The sequence below is a fragment of the Monodon monoceros genome, unplaced genomic scaffold, assembly GCF_005190385.1.
Source record: "Monodon monoceros isolate NGI ecotype Baffin Bay Population unplaced genomic scaffold, NGI_Narwhal_1 Super_Scaffold_14, whole genome shotgun sequence".
Taxonomy (NCBI): Eukaryota; Metazoa; Chordata; class Mammalia; order Artiodactyla; family Monodontidae; genus Monodon; species Monodon monoceros.
The window spans coordinates 5,490,445-5,510,629 of NW_021703770.1; the positions used below are offsets into that span (position 1 = coordinate 5,490,445).

The 20,185-nt window shown below is 47.2% G+C and overlaps 1 long non-coding RNA gene across 1 annotated transcript in view; it reads right to left on the reverse strand.

Annotated features, from left to right (window-relative positions):
• Positions 1-20,185, reverse strand: part of LOC114895293 — a 173,655-nt gene that overhangs the window by 123,863 nt on the left and 29,607 nt on the right. The window contains exon 3 of the long non-coding RNA XR_003793509.1: positions 2,526-2,625. This is a non-coding gene — a long non-coding RNA (uncharacterized LOC114895293). The remainder of the gene's footprint in view (positions 1-2,525; positions 2,626-20,185) is intronic.

The window sequence follows — 20,185 nt, forward strand, 5'->3', positions numbered from 1 at the left end:
AAATAAAATGAGAGAAACGAGGAAGGAAATGAAAGACACTGGAATCCATAGATATACCACCACGTAGGCCCCTTGCCACCTTCACCAAACCCAGGGCCACACAGCATCTTGCAGTCCCGGCAAATGAGCTTTCCAACCACCTCCTCCCAAGGCGGGCAAAGGGAGTGGAGGTCTGGGTCGGAGGTTGGAAGGCTGTGCAGCCACAGCTGTGTGGGTGGCTGTCCTCAGGGCCAGGCTCCTTCCTGCGGGGAGGCCCATCGGGCCGGTCTGCCGTCCCCTCTCATCCACCAGTTCCACGCCCGCCAGGCAGGCAGGGCACACGTCCCTCTGGGGAGGCTAATAATGAAGAACAAGTCCACTAAACCCATGCCTATGGGATCCACGCAGGCATTTCCTCTGGGGCAATGGAGCCCAGCTCTTCTTGAACCGAGCAGACAGCCGGAGGGGAGGCAGCACCTGAGCTCGCCCCCAAGGAGCTATCTGACCTCCAGGAGCACTAAGGATGCTGCACTGAACTTTCCAACCTTGCGTTCTCACTGAGCCCCATGGCCCTGTACCTCTGCATTTACAGATGACCAAGCTGAGGCTCAGAGAAGCTGGGGAAAGCGCCCAAGTTCACTGGCATAGGGAGTGGCGGGGACTGGGTTGGAAGCCAGGTCCTCAGGAACCTGCCACCTCCCATGCTCTGGCCGCTGCCTCCGAGCCTGGATTCCTGTCTGTGCAGCTGGGGGAACAGCAAGGATGCAGGTAACACAGGGAAGCACCTGACACGGGTCCCCCGCTGTGAGTTCCCCAGCCCCACGGGAGGACAGACACTTCTCCTTGTGCCAGCCCCTCCTCGGCTGGTCACCGGCCAGAGTGTGTCCTCCCTGGAGAAGGCATCCCTCACTCATCTCTGTGCTCCTTCTGCTCCACTCAGGTCTCGGGTGTGATGGGCACACAATCGGTGCTTCTGGGGCTGAACTGAATTCGCTGGGCCTACCGTAAGTGGGAAGGGTGGGAGGACGAGATCTCTGCTGAGGCGCATGACAATAATAAGGCCCGGGTCCCCTCAAGCCCAGCAGAAAAGTGAAAAGATGAAATCAAGGAAGATTCCGGTCCCAAAGCGATCAGTGCCTCCCAGCTCTTGACTCGCTCGGGCAGCCCGGCTGCAGCGCGAGACACATTTCCTCTCTTTCCTTTGGGAAAGAGAGCAGCAATCTGGGGTTTGGCTGGTATCATCAGGGGCTTCTCCACTTACGTGCTTATTTGTATGGAAAATTCGGAGTAAAGCTGCAAGGCCCCAGGAAGCTACCTCTGGAGTGACTTGAGACCACAAGTGACAGAATGACTTCCAGAGGTGAATACCCCCAATTGGTAGATGATGAAAGCCAGCCGAGCGATTCCTACAGTCACCCAGCAAAACCCCTGGCAGACAAGGAGGGGAAGTCACGCTTCTCTCCCTCACGTACAGCCTCAGCTTCATTCAGGAAGCTCCTCGGGGCTCTTCATCCATGCCAGGCACTAGGCTAAGCGCCGTGGCGAAAGCAGAGGCTGGGATACAGCTGGAAGGGCAATGCTGGAGCCTGGAGTCTGGGTGTGAATCCTAGCCCTGCCACTTTGTAGTTGCAGGACTTCGGGCACATCGCCCCAACCCTCAGGGCAAGTCCCCTCTTGCACCAAGTGAGTCGGGGGCTCGGGGAGTGGCAGTCACATGTTCCATGTCATGTAGACCCACTGGAGCAGACCGTGATCAAACAACATCTGTTCTCAACTCTGTTCTGTAGACCAATCACATTCCTGGAGGCACAGGAGAAACCAGGAGGGTTTGCTGGCACTGATTTTATATCTATGAGCATTCCACCAAGAGATTTATGTAGAAAAAGGAGACCCTCGGCTATGCAGGATGGTGGGCTCCGAGGCTGCTTTCTCTGACCTTTTGTCAGTTGCCTACCCCTCGTTCGGGTGAAACACACCTGGTTCAGGGTAAATATATCTGGCTCAGGTTACCTAAGGGAGTTCTTTCACTCAGAAATCCTTAAGACAAAAATAATAGTAATAATAACTGAGAACAGCAGAACACAGTGTGATGAACCGTGTACAGTTTGTAAAACAGTTAACGTACAGAAAGTGTTCAGAAGTTGATAGGCAGCACTTTGCAAATAACAGAATGTGTGTGGGGTTCAATCCAGCCCCTTCTCCCTACAGAATGGTAAGAGCCCCAGCTGAGCATGAAGACGAGGACGCTTGCCGTCCTGCTTCTGCCCAGCTCGTCTTCTCATGAGGCATGACCAGATGGATTGTTCTCCAAGGGATGGAGCTTCTCTAGAACAGCACTGAGGTGAGGTATGTGTGTTAGAGACACCCACATGGGGTGTAAATCCAGATCATTTGAGGTTGTTTGGTCCAGCCTGAACCACAGTTATCTCATCTATAAAATGGGCATAAGCATACCTAGCTCACAGGGCTGTAGAGAGAATTCTAGGAAATATACCAAAAGCACCCAACACATATAGTCGTTCTCAAAATATGGAAATTAATCTTACAGTCTGTCAGTGGAGAGGCCTTCCAGGAGCAGAGTCTTCTTAGCTTTGCAGAGTCAGAAACCTGATTTTGTCAGTCCATGGAGAGTTTAAACCACATACCCTGAAACGGAAACATAAATCAAAATGCCAATTTATTCATTTACGTTGAGAAATCACTGCCACGGTGTATTTGTTTCCTCTTGCTGCTGTAACAAATCACCACAAATTTAGTGGCTTAAAACAACAGAAATTTATTATCCTACAGTTCAGTAGGCCAGAAGCCTGGCAGCCGTGTCACTGGGCTAAAATCAAACTGTCAGAAGGCTGCGTTCCTGTGGAGGCTCTAAGAATCTGTTCCCTTGCCTTTTCCAGCTCCTAGAGGTGGCTGCATTCCTTGGCTTGCTGCCCTCTTCCTCCATCTGCAAAGCCAGAAACACTGGCTGAATCCTTCTCACATCTCATCGCTCTGACCTCACACTGCTGCTACTGCTTCCCTCTTCCACTTTTAAGGACCCTCGTGATTACATGCAACCCACCCAGATAATCCAGGATAACCTCCCTATTCTAAGATCAGCTGATCGGCAACCTTAATGCCATCTGCAACGTTAATTTGCACTTGCCATTTAACATAACAGTCACAGGTTCTAAGAATTAGGACACCCGACGTCTTTGGGGGTGGAGACATTATTCTGCCTACCACATATGGGAACAAGAATACTTGAGTTCATATAACCAGTACGTTATTTCCCTGTAGACAGGTCTACCCAACAGGCTTGGTGAGCATGAAACTGGAGCCACAATGGTGTCAGACTTAACACAGGTGTCCACCTCCATCATGGACATGGCTTAACCAATGGACGCAGGTATGACTCCTTCCCTGATGAGAGCTGGGCTGGTCCTGACAATATTTGCCTCTATGACTCCCTTTTCCATTCCTCCAAGGCTGAGTAACCACCAATACCACCACCAGGAGCTAAGGCTGCCTACTTATGGACATGCTTTTTCTTTAGACTATGATACTGAGGTCTTAGGTGACCCAGATGTCTTCATGCTTAAATGGCCACATTTTGCATCTCTGTTGTAATCCATTATGGGAGGGATTTAGAGTTGAATACTCTAAGTGTAAACTTATCTCTAAGTTCTTAGGGAACTTCTAACTATGTCCCCCAAGTGCTCAGGACAAAAGGAACCCAATCCTCTGGGTGCTCAGAAAGGCCTTCTTAGTGTCAGCAGCACAGTGATGTACTGGAGGGTAAATCAGATGTAGCTCCAGGTGTGAGACATCACATCCCAAGACCTTCAAGAGAGGCTCAGGGCTTCAGAGGAGAAAGTGGTCTGTAAGCTGGAGGGAGTTGAAAAGAGGATCCAGAGCTGTGGCTTGGCTGTTTCAACACTAACTGAATCATTTGACTGTGGAAGGCTTTGTACTGTGACCCATTTTCATCATGCCCAGACTTGATTGTGGGCAATTTTCCCTTAATTTTAAATACTAACCCAAAGGGAAAAGAACAAGTTGTTTGTTCTTATGATCACACAGTAGGTATGAAACCATATGCTGTTTTTCAGTTGCCAAGATTCTTAATTATGTTCTTTATGTTCTGCATAATGACGAGTATGTATTGGGTGGTTTTTTAGGATCACTGGGGTGGGTGTTATCTTTTATCAGGTACCAACAACAGCTGACATTTACCGGGTGCTTTCTTCTTGCCAGGCACTGAGCTCAGCATCTTCCTTGTATCCCATCACTCAACCCTCACAATAATGCTAGGAGTTAGGTCCTATTATTATCTTGATTTTTTGCAAATGAGGCAGCTGCAGCTTGGAGAGCTTAGGTGGCATTGCCAAGATCGTACCGCTGCATCACATAGCTAGAGCCCAGATCTGAACCCAGCTAGGCTCCCATCAGAGCCTATGAGTGTAAGGGCTCGGCAGCTTCCATGCCTTGTTTACCCTTGACAGGAGGATTTGTATTGCAAGCAGATGAGACAGAAATCATAATCTTAACTTGTGGGAAAATACACATCACATAAAACTTACCATCTTAACTGTTTCAAGTGTACAGTTTAGTGCTACTAAGTCCATCCACGCTGCTGTGCAACCATCACCACCATCCATCTCCAGAGCTCTCTTCATCTTCCAGAACTGAAACTCTGTTCCCATTGAGCACTAACTCCCCTCCCCCTCCCACCCCCCAGCCCCTGGCAACCACCGTTCTGCGTTCTCTCTCTATGAATCTGGCTATTTCTGGATACCTCAGACAAATAGAATCATACAGTGTCCTCCTGCGACTGGCTTACTTTACTTAGCATAATGTCCTCAAGGTTCATCCATGCTGTAGCATGTGTCAGAATACTTGAGTCTATGTAGCCAGAATTTAACATGCGTCAGAATGCCCTTCCTTTTTAAGGCTGAATATCCACTGTATGTATGTGTATATATATATATATATATATACCTCATTTTGTTTATCTACTCATCCATCGACAAACACTTGGGTTGTTTTCACCTTTTAGCTATTGTAAATAATGCTGCTCTGAAATGGGTGTACAAATATCTCTTTGAGATCCCGCTTCCCATTCTTTTTGGTACGAACCTAGAAGTGGAATTGCGGGATTATACGGTAATTCTATGTTTAATTTTTGAGCAACTGCCACACTGTTTTACCTATAAGCTGCACCATTTTATATTCCCACCAACAGTGCACAAGGGCTCTAATTTCTTCACGTCCTTGCCAATACTTATTATTTTCTCGGTTTTCTTTTTAATAGTAGCCATCCTATTGGGTGTGAGGTGGTATCTCAATGTATTGATGTGCATTTCCCTAATGATTAGTGATGTTGAGCATCTTTTCACGTGCTTGTTGGCCATTAGTAATCATAACCTTAATATCCTTACCCACATCAATAATGAAAATACTGAATAGACCCAAGCTCTCCTGCAGGGCTGTTTTGAGGATTAAATGAGAAAACAGATATGGAAAAACTAACATGGTACCTGGCAAAGAGTGGGTATGCAGCAAATGGTAATTCTGTATCGGTTAGCATTGACACGATAGTGCTACATGACAAATCACCTAAGCTGAGCAGCTGAGACAACAACCATTTATTACTGCTCATGAATTTATGGGCCAGATGGTGGTTCTGGTCTTGACTGGGCTTATTCATGCATCTGCAGTCAGCTGCAGGTTGGACAGGCAACTCTGCGGATTTTGGCTGGGCTCTTTCACATGTTTGGAGTTGGACTGGTTCTAAATTGGTCTAAGCTCTGATTGGGATGCCTCAGAGCTTCTTTACATGTCTCTTACTTCCTTCTAGGAGATTAGGCAGGCATAGCCTCACAGTAATGCCAGGGGCCCAGCAGAAACATGCAAGCACATTTCCAAGCTTCTGCTTGGGTCAAGTTTGCTACTGTCCCATTGGTCAAAACAATCATGGTGGACAGAGTTCTAAGATGAGCCCCAGTGAGTTATACCCATGTATAACCCCCTACTCCTGGATACAGATGGCACCTGTGCCTTGTTTCTGGTCAATAGAATATGGCATAGGTGGGACTGTCACTCACATGATTTCCAGTGAGTGACTTCCTGCTAACAGACTACCTGTTAGCAGACTGGCATTAGAGTTTCTCCCTCTGGCCTTGAAGAAGTGAGCTGTCATGTTGGGCTACGTGGAAAGGAACCATGAGTGACCTCTAGATGCTGAGAGTAGCCTCCAGCTGACAGCCAGCAGGAAAACAGACATCAGTCCTACAGCTGCAAGGAACTGGATTCTGCCAATAGCCTTTCGAACGTGGAAGAGGAATCTGAGCTATAGAAAGGAAGACAGCCCAGCTGATACCTTGATTGCAGCCTTGTGAAACTTTAAGGACCCACAAAGCCATGCCCAGATCCTTGACCCACAGAAACTTTGAGACAATAAATGTTCCTTGACCCACAGAAACTTTGAGACAATAAATGTATGTTGTTTTAGGCTGCTGAGGTTGTAGAAATTTGTCATGCAAGATAGGAATCTAATACAACAAGTTGCATGGCCAGTCCCAGAGCCAGCATGCAGAGCACTTCCAAAGGGTGAGATACAGAGAGACGTGGACAACTGGGAGGATGAACACATGCCATCCATCACCCTCTCCAGCACCAACGAGGTTGGGCAATGCTGGCAGCACCCTGTCAAAGTAACATTGCACCACCATGACTGCACGCTCTACAAACTTGGATCAGCCTTGCTTTTTCTTATTTTTTAGAGATCATATAACCTGACTATGCCGGCAACTGCAGATGCAAAAAAAGGAGGAGTTTGGAAATAGGATCAGTGTACTGGATAAGAACAAGAATTCTGGAGCCAGGTATCATGGTGTCAAGTCCCAGCTCTCATACCTATCAGCTGTGTGACCCTGGACAAGTTACTTAACCTCCCTGTGCCTTAATGAGATAACAGTCCTATCTTAGGGTTGTTTTGGAAATTATGTAAGTTAGTATACATGAAGCGCTCAGAACAGTGCCTGGGATCTTGTAAATATGTGTAAGTGTTTGTCACGTTATTCTGTTTTTAAATGGTCGATCAACATAATGATTACAGTCATTCCAATAGAATACCCTAAGGAGAAGCTCTATTCCCTGATACTATGGATAAACACACATTTTCTTCATGCGCTCCAAAACTCCTATAAATACAAGACATATAGAAAAATGCACAACTAAAATACTCGCTGTAAAACATACAACCAATATAATGTCACGTAGAGAGGAACAAGAGTTAAACTGGAAAGTACGTCATTTTCACAGTAAATTCCTTTCAGAACTGTAAGCCTCATAGAAAAGTCCTATTTTATTGAGATGTCTTCTTCCTTTTGGAATTTATCATGGGTACTTACTAACAAGTTTTAATTCTTGCTTTTTTATTTCCAAGGAATGTATTCCCTAACGCATAGGCTTTATAATGCTTGTAACAAAGTGCATAATAACCTCAACTTCACAAGTCAAGGCGGGAATCCTGGATTATTCCCTTGTAACCAGGACAAGCAGCCAGGCTTTGGAAGGATGCACAGTGCCCTTCATAGCAGGGAACCTGAAGTCAAGTTACCACTTGACTTCTTACTACTTGACCCTACCACTTACTACTTGAGGGGCCTGAGCAGCCTGGGCCTCAGTTTCCCTGGTAACATGAACAAGCCCTGATTTACAAGAAGGAAATGAGGACCAGAGGAGAAAAAGGATGCTAAGGAGCTTTTTTAAACTATACTTGAAATTAAGAAGTAGTACATCTCAGGGTCCCATCAGCAGACAGAAATTCTAACCAGTCACTTGAACAGAGAGAAGCTGGTATAAAGAATCATCAACCAGGTACGAGAGAAATGAAAAGAAAGAAAAGGGAACACTGGGAAATCACAGAGTCACAACTGCAGAAGCAGCCAGCAGCCCAGGGCTGGGACACGGAAGGAGAGTCTGGGGTGACTAACGCTTCGAAGCTCCGAGGAGGGGCCCTGTGGAGCTGGAACACGGACATCTAAGGAAAGGGCTGCAGCTGGCTAGTGGGGGCCTTTCTTTGTCGTGGGCACACGGAAGTTGACCCTGGAGTGTGGAACCTGTCACCGTGGCCCATCTGACTCCTGGGGTCAACTAGTGACAACTGAGAGGGGGAACAGACTGAAGTATACAGTGTTCCTGTGTCTTCATAGACGCCCTCTGGCACCTGCTATGGAAGAACCTAACGCAGAGCCCGTCGGGGGATAGAAATGTGGTTTCAGAGTCCCAGTCCCAGCATCTCAGAGCAGAGTAGAAAAGGCTGGGTTTAGGGCTGAGGGTCAGTGAGTTCATGCCCAGCATTAGAAGGTGGAGAAAAGGGCATGAAACCCATGGTCAGGGGCAGCCCCTCTGAGTGGTGTGGAGCCCCGTCCGCTCCCTGCACCAGGATTTCACCAGTAAAACTGGACTGTTAGGCTTAGGCCGTGGATGCTCCATCTCCGACGTGGCGTTTCTGAGTGTGGGACCTCTGTAAAGCCTTCAACGGGCTCCTCTTCTGGAAGGTGCCCTCCCTTGGTTGATTTTTCTTTGAGAGAAAGAGAAAAAGGTTGACAGACACATAACTGGCTTTCCTGGAGGCTGAGCTTGGGTTAAGGGATCCAGAGGCTCCTTGCATCTCAAGGTCAAGGACGGATCGCACGACTTCCAGGTGCTGGAATCACAGGTGGGGCCCATCAGCCTAGGGAGGATTCCTCGGTCCTGCGTGTACCCGACAGGCACTGCTGCTATCTCACGGCTGCGTCCCTGAGCCCACTGCAGAGCTGGTCCACAGGGCCTCTGTCCCTGACTCCATCTCACCACCATCCAGCCCACGGGCCTCCTGCCTCAGCCTCAAGCTCCCCGAGCTCTCACCCACCTCGGACACTCGGCACCAGCCTCTGTCTGGATTGCCCTTTGCACATCTTTGCACGCCTGGCTTGTAATTCGATCCCGGCTCAAGTTTCTCTTTCTCCGAGAGACAGCCTCCATGCCTCCCACCTCTCTCTCTCAGATACTCTTGAATTTGACCCTGCTTCACCTCCTTTACAGTATACATCATTGTTTTTAACTTACTTGTTTCCTTTTATTTTCACCTAGGATGCAGAAGCTGAGGGTGGCAACCTTTTCTATCCTGTTCACAGTCGCATCCCACGCCCAGCACAGTGACTGACTGTCCCATCATAGGTGCTCAAGAGTTGTTTGTTGAGTGAAAAGATAAATAAAATATTTTAAAATCCTTGGAAGTGGGTTCTGAAGCTGGGCCTTCGAATGCCTGAGAGCATTTAGCGAGACACTGAGTATACACAGGGCACTTAATCAATTCCTGATTGAAGAACAACTCTCCCCTGGGAACCCTGCAACTCTTGTCCTCACAGCATCAGACCAACCGTGCACCTGGTTTGGGGGGGCTGGGAAGCATGTGGCCTAATCCCCAGGTCAGAGAAGATACCTAACCTCGAATGAACCTGAGCTGCAATCAGTGACCTGGAGGGGTTGTTAAAACAGAAATTGCTGGGAGGATCCACCCCCAGCGTTTCTGATTCAGTAGGTCTAGGGTAGGGCTGGAGGATCTGCATGCCTAAACAAGTCCCTAGGGATGCTGTTGAGCTGGTCCAGACCACACGGGGAGACCACTCTTTAAAGCTCACTGGGTAATTATAGGAGTATCCACATTGGGAGACTCTGCTGTAATCCCCACCTCACACAATTGTAAGTATCAAATGCAATTATTAGGAACGTGTTCAGCCCCATGCCTGGAACTCACTTCGCGTTTATCAGTATAGTTGCCTTCCCTGCGCCCTCACCTCTCACCTGGAAAACCTGATCAGCCTCCCTCGGCCTCTCTGCCCCCTCTCCTCCACACAGTGCGTTCCCCACACCACTTCCAGAAACACAGTCCTCAAGTACAAATCCGAGGTCACTGCTCTTCAAAACACCGCAGTGCTTCCCTGATGCCTGTAGAACTGAATCCAAATGGAAGCTGTGAAATACAAGGCTTTGCACAACTTCCTCCAATCTACTTAACGTGTTTTCCTAGTCTCATCTGCTTCTGAATAACCCCCCAGACTAGCCCTAATTTGTCAGGAGACACCTGTCAAGGAACGATGTTCTAGGACTGTGGAGTGCTGAGGTCGTGTGGAATCGGTGGGGGTGGGGGGTGGGGAATGGAGAGGGACCCTCTGGGGCTCCCAGGCACGGATGACTGTTTTGTGCCCTGTTGATTGTAGGCAAGACTCCATGACCTACCCTGAGTTCCAAAGGGCGGATTCAACAGTTGCTAATCAAGGGAGGGGCAGCCAGAAACCACCTGAGGCCAGATTAAAGGGACCAGAGGAGCTCATCAAGATTAGGACACCCCTAGGTTATTCATGACATTTTTTTTTCTTAAATTCCATATATATGTGTTAGCATATGGTATTTGTCTTTCTCTCTTATGGGGAGGGGAAGGGTGAGCTGTGACAAAGCGAGAGAGAGGCATGGACATATATACACTACCAAACATAAGGTGGATAGCTAGTGGGAAGCAGCCGCATAGCACAGGGAGATCAGCTCGGTGCTTTGTGACCGCCTGGAGGGGTGGGATAGGGAGGGTGGGAGGGAGGGAGACGCAAGAGGGAAGAGGTATGGGAACATATGTATATGTATAACTGATTCACTTTGTTATAAAGCAGAAACTAACACACCATTGTAAAGCAATTATACTCCAATAAAGATATAAAAAAAAAAAAGATTAGGACAGCGACCGCCTGAGACAAGATTAAAGGCGAGCAGGCCCTGTACACACCCTAATCTTTTCAGAGACCCCGCCCTTGAACCATTGTTATAAAACCCCTCATCAAATCCTCCGGGGGCTGGGACACGTAGTTTTTTGAGGCCCCCTTTGCCCGGCAAAGCAATCAAGATATCCTTTTCTACCTCGCCCAAAATTCTGTCTCTGAGATTTGATTCAGCACTAGAGAGGCAGAGCTTTTGACATCAGGGGTGTGGGGAGTGTAGGCTGTGTGGTCAGACGGCTGGGATTCAGGTCCTGCTCTGCCTCTTTCTAGCTGTGTACCTGGGCAGGTTGCATCATGGCTCTGTCCTCGGTTTCTTCAGTCATGAAGTGGGGATCTGAGAAATCCTTTCCTCAAGTTGTTAACTGAAATAATCTATGAGAAGCATCTAGCACAGGACCCAGTGCAGTGAGTATTCAGTAGAGTACGACTGACAGAGAGTAGCTAGAAATAGGAAAGATTAAGATGACCGCTGATCTTACCTGCAAAGTACAGGAGATGGACCAGAGGTGGGGTGAGGTGGGAAAGGACGCTTCAGGGTGGATTAGAGCCCTCGTCTTCCTGTTAGTGCCTTAGAGACGCCCCATCCCAGGGTGTACTCCTGTCAGCATAGTTTCCTTTCCAGATCTCTCTTCCCCACTAGACTGTGATGTCCTTGTGGGCAGGGACTGTCTTATTCACCCCATGGAGGGAAAGAAGTGCTGTCACAGATGAAAGGGAGTCACCCATTCTTTGGCAGAGAGTAAAAATCAAAAGGGTGGTTGTTACAGAGCGAAAATGCTAAAGAGCCATCTCCAGCAAGCCTGCTCTCCTGTCCCAGGACTAGCCAACTTGGCCTTGCCTCAGAGGGACCCCTGAGGTCAAGAGTCCAGTTTGGAGCCTTCAGATGGGTGTGGCTCTGTTCTCAGCCCGAACCCCCCTACTCCCTCCCCTCTCAGCTCCCTCACTGTATCGTTTATTTACATACCTCCCCTCCTAGAGTTTAGACCCTGTTAAAACCTATTAAGAAAACGTCATCCACGCCTGTAACTATGAGATAAATAAAAGTGAAACAAAAATCAGTACCGGGAAAAGAATACATGCTGGTCCGTAATTCAATGTAAGGAAAAGCTTGCAAACTGCTAAGGCTTTCAACAGAATGAAGGGCAGCTGCGAGAGAGCCCCACTCCCGCCTCCCCACCCCACCGCCTGCCCCTCTGGGAGTTTTGCAAACAAGAGCTGCAACCACCTGTTGGAAAAGCTGCAGCGTTGCCTGCAGTGAAAGTTGCACATGATATTGGTAGGCACTGCATGACTTCCCTGGGCTCCTCCAAGAAAAATGTTCTGGGTACCAAGGTGTCTAAATCCTGCTCTGACACCCCAGTCCCTTATGTCTGCACAGAGAGAGGGAGAGAAGCCTGGCAAGTAGCCATCCCAAGTCAGAGGGACCCCAGCCTGGCCGCTCTGTGGTCACTGAACGTTGCCCTCCTTGAGCCTGGCTGACCCACTCTCTGGACGCACTCCTAAGGCCAGCTCCACAGAAATGCCAGTGCCAGGTATGCAATTCTTAATTGGATACTTGGCAGAGAATGAGGACAATTCATTGGGTCCACTTACCAAGGCTACATGTACGCAGGCAAGGGAGAAAGAGTCCCAGGCCAGAGCAAAGGATGCCAATTTCCACTTGGCAAAGGGGCAGGCGTTTCAGAGAGGATTACAGGGCAGTTCTAACCAGCTGTCACAAGGGCCGAGTGTTGTTCTAACCAGTTGCCCCTGCGTGAACCCTCCTCTCCAGCCAGGCCAGTCTGCCCTTTCCCCTGAGCACCCAGTGCTAACTCCTGCCTCACCCCTGCACACACTGTGCCCTCCCCTGGGGTGACTCCACCCTGCCGGCAGCCCACTCACATCCTCTCCACCCTCCGAGGCCCAGCTGCAGCCCATCTCCTTTCTGAACCCTCCCTAGACCCCCAGACCATGGGGATCTCAGCAACTCCAGAACTACCGATTGGCTATTAGAATAATAACGACCACAGTGCCATGTATTAAGCTCTTACTGTGTGCCAGAACATTGCCAGGCATTGTGCTAATTCTCAAAACAATCCTGCAAGGAAGGAAGCTGTCTTAAAGATGAAGAAACAGACTTTACCCATTTACCTGAGCTAGTGGATGACTAAGCCGGGCTTCCTGGCCCCAGATCCCACATGTCTTCCATGCAGAAATCAAATGTAGTTAGTTTTCTCATGGGCTCCCCTTGCTCTTGGGAAACAGCCTACACTCCTCGAGATCAAGGACATAATCCTATGGTCCCAGAAGTTCTTACCGCTGGATACAAGCAGAAGTCTTTCCACTAAATTTTCCCCTGTACCTGATCCATTACAAATCGGCTTTCTGTCACTTGTCACCAAAAGAATCCTAGAAAATGCAGTTTGGTAATGTCCTTCTAACTGAGCAACTTTGAGTGAGGGTAGGGCTCAAGAATTCACCTACGGGAGGTAATAAGGCTACACCCTGGGCATCCTCATACAAGGCAGTGAAGGGCTGTAACTAAGCATTTGTGTACGTTTCCAGTCCAAATTCCCCAAATTTGAATAATTTGGGGAAATAAAAATTTCCCAAACTCTTGAAGGTGTTGAGATGTATATTTAAAAAGCATGTTACGTAAGAATTCCCAGGAAATGAGAGAAAAATTATTTCAGTGCTATCCCAGCTGGCAGCCATCCAACTTGCCAGAGAAGGTGGTCTGTCTCATTACTCCCTCCCTAGCCTTTGCCAGCCCGACCCCTGTGCTCGCTCTACTCCGAGGCTGCTCAGCCTATGCCTTTAGAATCTTGGCGTGTTGCCTCTGAGATGCACATAAACTGTCTCGCTCTGTGCTCGACACACAGTGGGGTAAGTCACCGGATGTCTTGGCATTAGTGTAAAAAGACCTCGGAGGGATCTAGAGCAAGGACCATAAACTCCAAGGCTTGCAGAGGCCTGGCAGGTAATAGAGAAGCATGAACGACAGCCATGCCAGCTCAGTGCTGACTAGTGGCTGCCTGCAGCCTCTGTATCACAGCGGGAAAAGCCTAACAGCTTTGGCGAGGCAGCAGCTGCCCTGTCTGCCCAGTAAAATCAGGATCAGAGTTGTTAGCCCTTCACAATTTTTCAGAAGCCATAGGTCCATAATATTCTGTGAAATCTACCCATTTTTTAAAATTTTATTTTTAAAATAAATTTATTTATTTATCTTTGGCTGTGTTGGGTCTTCATTGCTGCACACGGGCCCTCTCTAGTTGTGGCAAGCGGGGTCTACTCTTCATTGTGGTGCGCAGGCTTCTCACTGCGGTGGCTTCCCTTGTTGTGGAGCACGGGTTCTAGGCGCGTGGGCTTCAGTAGTTGTGGCACGTGGGCTCAGAAGTTGTGGCTCGTGGGCTCTAGAGCGCAGGCTCAGTAGTTGTGGCGCACAGGCTTAGTTGCTCCGTGGCATGTGGGATCTTCTCGGACCAGGGCTCGAACCCGTGTCCCCTGCATTGGCAGGCGGATTCTTAACCACTGCACCACCAGGGAAGCCCCCCATTTAAAAATATTGGCCATTTATTTAAACTGCTTTTAAAAATTTACCTGAATCAATAAACCCCATTGCAGCCTGGATCCTGCCTACAGATGGCCAGTTGATGACCCAACCACAGAAGCAAGACCTGAGTCCAGGAAGGTGAGGCGACCAAGGGTCCACAGCCTGCTGGTGGCAGAGACAGCATGGAGACCAGACCTCCTGATGGCCAGGCTCCAGCCCAGCCCTCGCTCTGCAGGTCTCAGCAGGCATGGATCCCCGCCAAGGTTGCTCTGATGAGCTACATCTGCAAGGTCACCTTTGCCAAGGCCCCTGCACGTCACTGCCACGTTCACCTCCCTAACCCACAACTCTTCAATGAATCTAGAAAAATGGTACAGGTGAACCTATTTCCAGGGCAGGAATAGAGACGCAGACGTAGAGAATGGATGTGTGGACACAGCGGGGTAAGAGGAGGGTGGGACGAACTGGGAGATTAGGATTGACGTATATACACTACCATGGGTAAAACAGATAGCTAGTGGGAACCTGCTGTAGAGCATATGGAGCTGAGCTCAGCTCCGTGCTCTGGGATGACCTAGGTTGGGGGGATGGGGGGTAGGAGGGAGGTCCAAGAGGGAGGGGATATAGGTATACATACAGCTGATTCACTTCACTGTACAGCAGAAACGAACAATTATACTCCAATAAAAATTAAATTAAAAAAATAAAGTTTCAATGATTCCCAATTGCTTCTTGGACTCACGTCCACTCTTCTGAGCTGAGCATGATGTTCTTTCTCTTTCCTTGCTTCCTCCAAGGTCATCCTGGGAGCTTTAGAATTTGACTCATTCATGTACCTACATGTCCTGAGTACCCACTGTGCAGGGCACACTCACTGCTCAGCCCTGGGGACACAGAGTCAGAAAAGACCCAGGCTCTGCTTTGAGGAGCTGTGATGGTCAATTTTTTGTATCAGCTTGGCTGGGCCATAGTGCCCAGGTGCTTGGCCAAACATCAATCTGGATGTTGCTGTGAAGGTATTTTTTAGATGTGCTTACTGTTCTCAGCAGACTTTGAATAAAGCAGATGCCCCCTGGTAATGTGGGTAGGCTTCATCCAATCAGTTGAAGTCTTAGAGAAAAGACTGAGGTCCCCCGGAAGAAGAGAAAATTCTGCCTCTAGACTGCCTTTGGACTCAAGCTACAATATTAACTCTTTCCTGGGTCTCCAGTCTGCCAGCCTGTCCTGCAGATTTGGACTTGTCAGCCTTCACAGTCACATGAGCCAATTCATTAAGATAACTCTCTCCACTCCAGATAGATAGATAGATAGATAAACAGACAGATATATAGATAGATAGATACATAGAATGATAGATAGATAGATAGACAGATATATAGATAGATACATAGAATGATAGATAGTTAGAATGATAGATAGATGATAGAATGATAGAATGATAGATGATAGATGAACACACACCCCTCATTGGTTCTGTGTCTCTAAAGAACTATGAGTAACATAGGAACTCATAGTCTACTGGGAAGTATACTGACTATGACTTCCTTTCATCATACTAAATTCACACTTGATGTGAAGGCACAAGAAAATGAAGGAAAGGACAATTTTTTTCCCCAGGCTTGTAAGCAAGAGTTTGTGTATCTGTGCTACGTGCATTTTTCAGAGAAAAGTGTCAAAGAATTTTGGCATCCCCCAAAACTCAAGGACCACTAAATATCCTGGTCTTGGATGGCCCTTCCAGTCTGATTGTCTGTAATGTAGTGGGACATAAAGCATCTCTGTGGTTTGTTTTGATCTCATTAACCAGAGGCCTAGAAGGTTTCTGGTGCTGATTCCGAATGAAACCACTGAGGAATGACAGAAAGTGTCCTAAATCCAGAATCTGACATTTGTGGATCCAAACTCTATCTCTGCTGTTTACTCGCTCAATAACCCAGGACATGTCACTTAAACTCTCTGAGCCTCGATTTCCTCATCTGTTAAATGGAAATAATACCATCCCACAGAGTGGCTGTGAGTCTTAAATGAGGAGGCAAATGTGACTGAGCAGCACAGAGCCTCACCCACAGAGATCACGCAGAAAATGTCCATTTATTAATTATTCACACAGCTACACTCAAGGTCTGAGAAGCCACCATCCTCAACTTGCAGGACTTCAGCGTAAGCCGACCAAGGTCAAGTTGCTTTCTTTTTAGTTACAGACACACTGGCCTGCTGACTGGGTTTGGACCCAAGCCATAAGGAAAAGAGTACATAATGCACCTGCTCCTTTAAATCCAAACTCCTAAGATAGGACAAATATTTTTCTCTTGTAGAGATAAGAGGATAATTATACCTCCCTCAAAAAATTGTCACAATGCCAGGACGCAAGTGCTTTGCAAATGCCTGTCTGTCCTTCCTCAAATCCTGAAGGCGAAAGAGCATGGAGGTCTGGAGCCTGGGGTCTGGAGTCAGATAATCCAACCTTGTAGTTCTGTCTGACGGCATCCTGGTCTTCAGGCCTTGGTTTGCCCCAGTATCAAGCAAGGTTGGTAAAATGAGGCATCTCGTAGTTTACAAGGATTTAATGAGACAAGGCATGCAAGACCTAGGTTCCCTCTCTAGTAGGGATTGGGAGCAAGTCCTATTATTATTACCTTAACTTTTGCAGGGAAAGGTGGTCACTGCTGGCACCGAGTTCTTGCTGTAAATTTCTGCTTTGCCTAAGCACTTTTTTTTTAATCGATCTTTATTGGAGTATAATTGCTTCACAATACTGTGTTAGTTTCTGTTGCACAACAAAGCGAATCAGCCTTATACCTACACATGTCCCCATATCCCCTCCCCCCAGAGCCTCCCTCCCACCCTCCCTATCCCACCCCCCCCAGGTCATCGCAAAGCATGGAGCCCATCTCCCTGTGCTGTGCGGCTGCTTCCCACCAGCCAGCTACTTTACACTCGGTAATGTACGTACGACAGTGCTACTCTCACTTCGCCCCAGCTTCCCCCTCCCACCCCGTGTCCTCAAGTCCATTCTCTATGTCTGCCTCTTTATACCTGCCCTGCAACTAGGTTCATCAGTACCATTTTTTTTTTAGATTCCGTATGTATGTGTTAGCATACGGTATTTGTTTTTCTCTTTCTGACTTACTTCCCTCTGTATGCCTAAACCCTTTTGAACAGGCATTCTCTCACCTGCCAGCAAAGAAGCCCTGGCAAATGTGTTTTGGAAATGTACTCTCTCACTTTACATTTTGGATCACTGTGCTGGGCGGGCAATTACTTCTCGTCCCCCTTTCCAGATGCGATATCTGAGGTCTGAGAGATGAAGCCACGTGCCCAGTGGGGCATGCTTAGGAAGCAGTGGAAGAGTTTTATCCTCTCCCGACATTTCTGCCTCATCTTGCTGACTGCATGGGGGTCAGAGGGTTGGTATAGCAGTGAGGAAATTTGGCAAAAGCTTCTTAGTCAGGGGGTCACAGAGCAGGAGAAAGCATGGAATTTTGCCCTAATTATGTCCTGTTTAACTTGGCCTTCCCTCTGGCCAACAAAGCTAAACTGTCAGCAGAGGTCTTGCCCTTGGGTAGCCATCAGGAATTCTGACTTCTAATTTGGGCTGATCACTTTGGACAAGTTGTCCAGCCTCCCTATTCTCATCTTCCCATTTATAAGTCTGAGATAATAATAGCTTCCCAGTGGCCTTTTTTTGAACAGGGTTACATCATTTGTTCTCCTTAATTTGCTTTGTTTGGGTAGGCAGGAAATTATTTTCAGCCAGCAGCCAGTAATTACTAATCATACTGACAATCTGTAAAAAAAAAAGAACTGCCAAATGTATTTCAAGACTAGACCTCTATCTGCTAATGAAACATTCCCCTGGGAGTGGGTTTCAGCTGACGTTCAGCCACTACTTGGCTGTGATTGGACCAGAATAGAAAGAACACTGGACTGTTAGGGAGCCCCAGGTGAGGCTGGGAGACCCTGGAGAAGTCATTTTACCTGAGTCTCCCATTGATTCTTCAACCATAAAATGAGGGAATTGGACTAAAAGACCTTAACGGTCCTCTTCAGCAGACCTGCTCTGACTCCACCTATAATAATCATTTAATAAAAGTGGTTCTCAGTCACCCTGGTCCCTCCCAACCTGCACCCTTCCTAGTCACCCTCCAGACAGCTACCAGTGTAAATCTAATTGTGCCACCCGCTGTGTGAAACTCCTGTGATAGCAGAGGAAGGGGCATGAAGATCATGGTGTGTCCATGCAAATGTATAATAAGCAGTCATTTAAAATAAAACATAAAGAGGAGCTTTCAATAACATGGGGAAATGAAGAGCTTAATTTAGGTGAGAAAGGCAGGATACAAAATTATGCAATAATATGTCAATAATTAAAAATGCAGAAGACAAAGATTAGAAGGAAATGTCACAAGATGTGAACAGTGGTTCATTGACTCAGCCTACTAAGTAAGTGCCAGAGCTAGGACTCGAACCCAGGTCGCCGAGGGGAAGAGTATGTGCACAAGTTGTTAGAGAAGTAGCATGAATAATAAACATCCAGTACTTTGAAGAATTCAAAGACAGAAGTATCGGAATTGTGACGTGGACCGAGAGACCCTGTTTAGAGAAATCCTCCTGGCTATCTATCATGTACTCTACCATGGATTATGATCGAAGAAAGTAAGTGAATGTATTTTTTCCAGATCATCCACTTTATTCCTTGCCTTCAGCGAAATTTGTTTACACATTAAGAAGCCATGTTTTGTTCATCCTTTAGACTCATCCTCTAAATATCTGTCTAAGCAATAAATCTTTGGCAACTTAAGCAGTGAATCATTTTATTTGTTCCATGAGATTGTCATTAGAGGTACTAGATTTTTTTTTTAATTTTTTGAGGTACTAGGTTAAATAGCTAAATGACTTCATAATTCAGACAAAAATCCTGTCCTTTTTCTCTGGGCTGTATCACTGCCTTTGAAATTACGCTATTTAAAAAAAAAAAAATAGGGCTTCCCTGGTGGCGCAGTGGTTGAGAGTCTGCCTGCCGATGCAGGGGACACGGGTTCGTGCCCCGGTCCTGGAAGATCCCATGTGCCACTGAGCGGCTGGGCCCGTGAGCCATGGCCGCTAAGCCTGCGCGTCCGGAGCCTGTGCTCCGCAACGGGAGAGGCCGCAACAGTGAGAGGCCTGCGTACCACAAAAAAAAAAAGTTCATTTATCCTGGTCTTAGCAATTCAGGAACCCCAAGATGTTCCAGCATGCCAAACCTAACAACCTCCTCTCCCACTAATTACCCAGGGTTTTCTGGACATGGTCCTAATTGTCACACTCACTGATTGCAGACATGTGCCCCTAGCTGAGGCTCACTTCCTGAATAACAGGAGGTAATATAAAATAGATAAGTATAGCCCCAAGAGGTAGGTAAAAATCACTGGATGTATTATTTTCTTAAATAAAAGGGTCAGCTTTAAACAAACAAAAACTACCCTGTTTCTAAATGATGGTGTACCAGGCCACTGTCACTAGGAAAACAATTCCACCTAAATGATTGAGAAGGAACAATTCATTCATGTTAACCAGTATTCCATGGGGCAAATCTCTCAAGACAGAGAAAACATGTAAGACAAGACATCAGGCAGTATTTTCATGGAAACAGTGCTGTGCTTGGAATTGGGAGTCTAGGATTAAAATCCCAAGTCCTTATATTTCCTCCATGGGTTTTTTTTGGGAGTTCCCAAGCATGCTTAATCTTCATTATTGCCGTCCAAAAACACAGGGCTAAAAGATCTAGCACTCCAGAAAATAAGGGGAATATAAAATTAAACATAGACGGGAAAGAATCAACAGCTCTTCTTACATATATATATATATATATATATATATATATATATATATATAT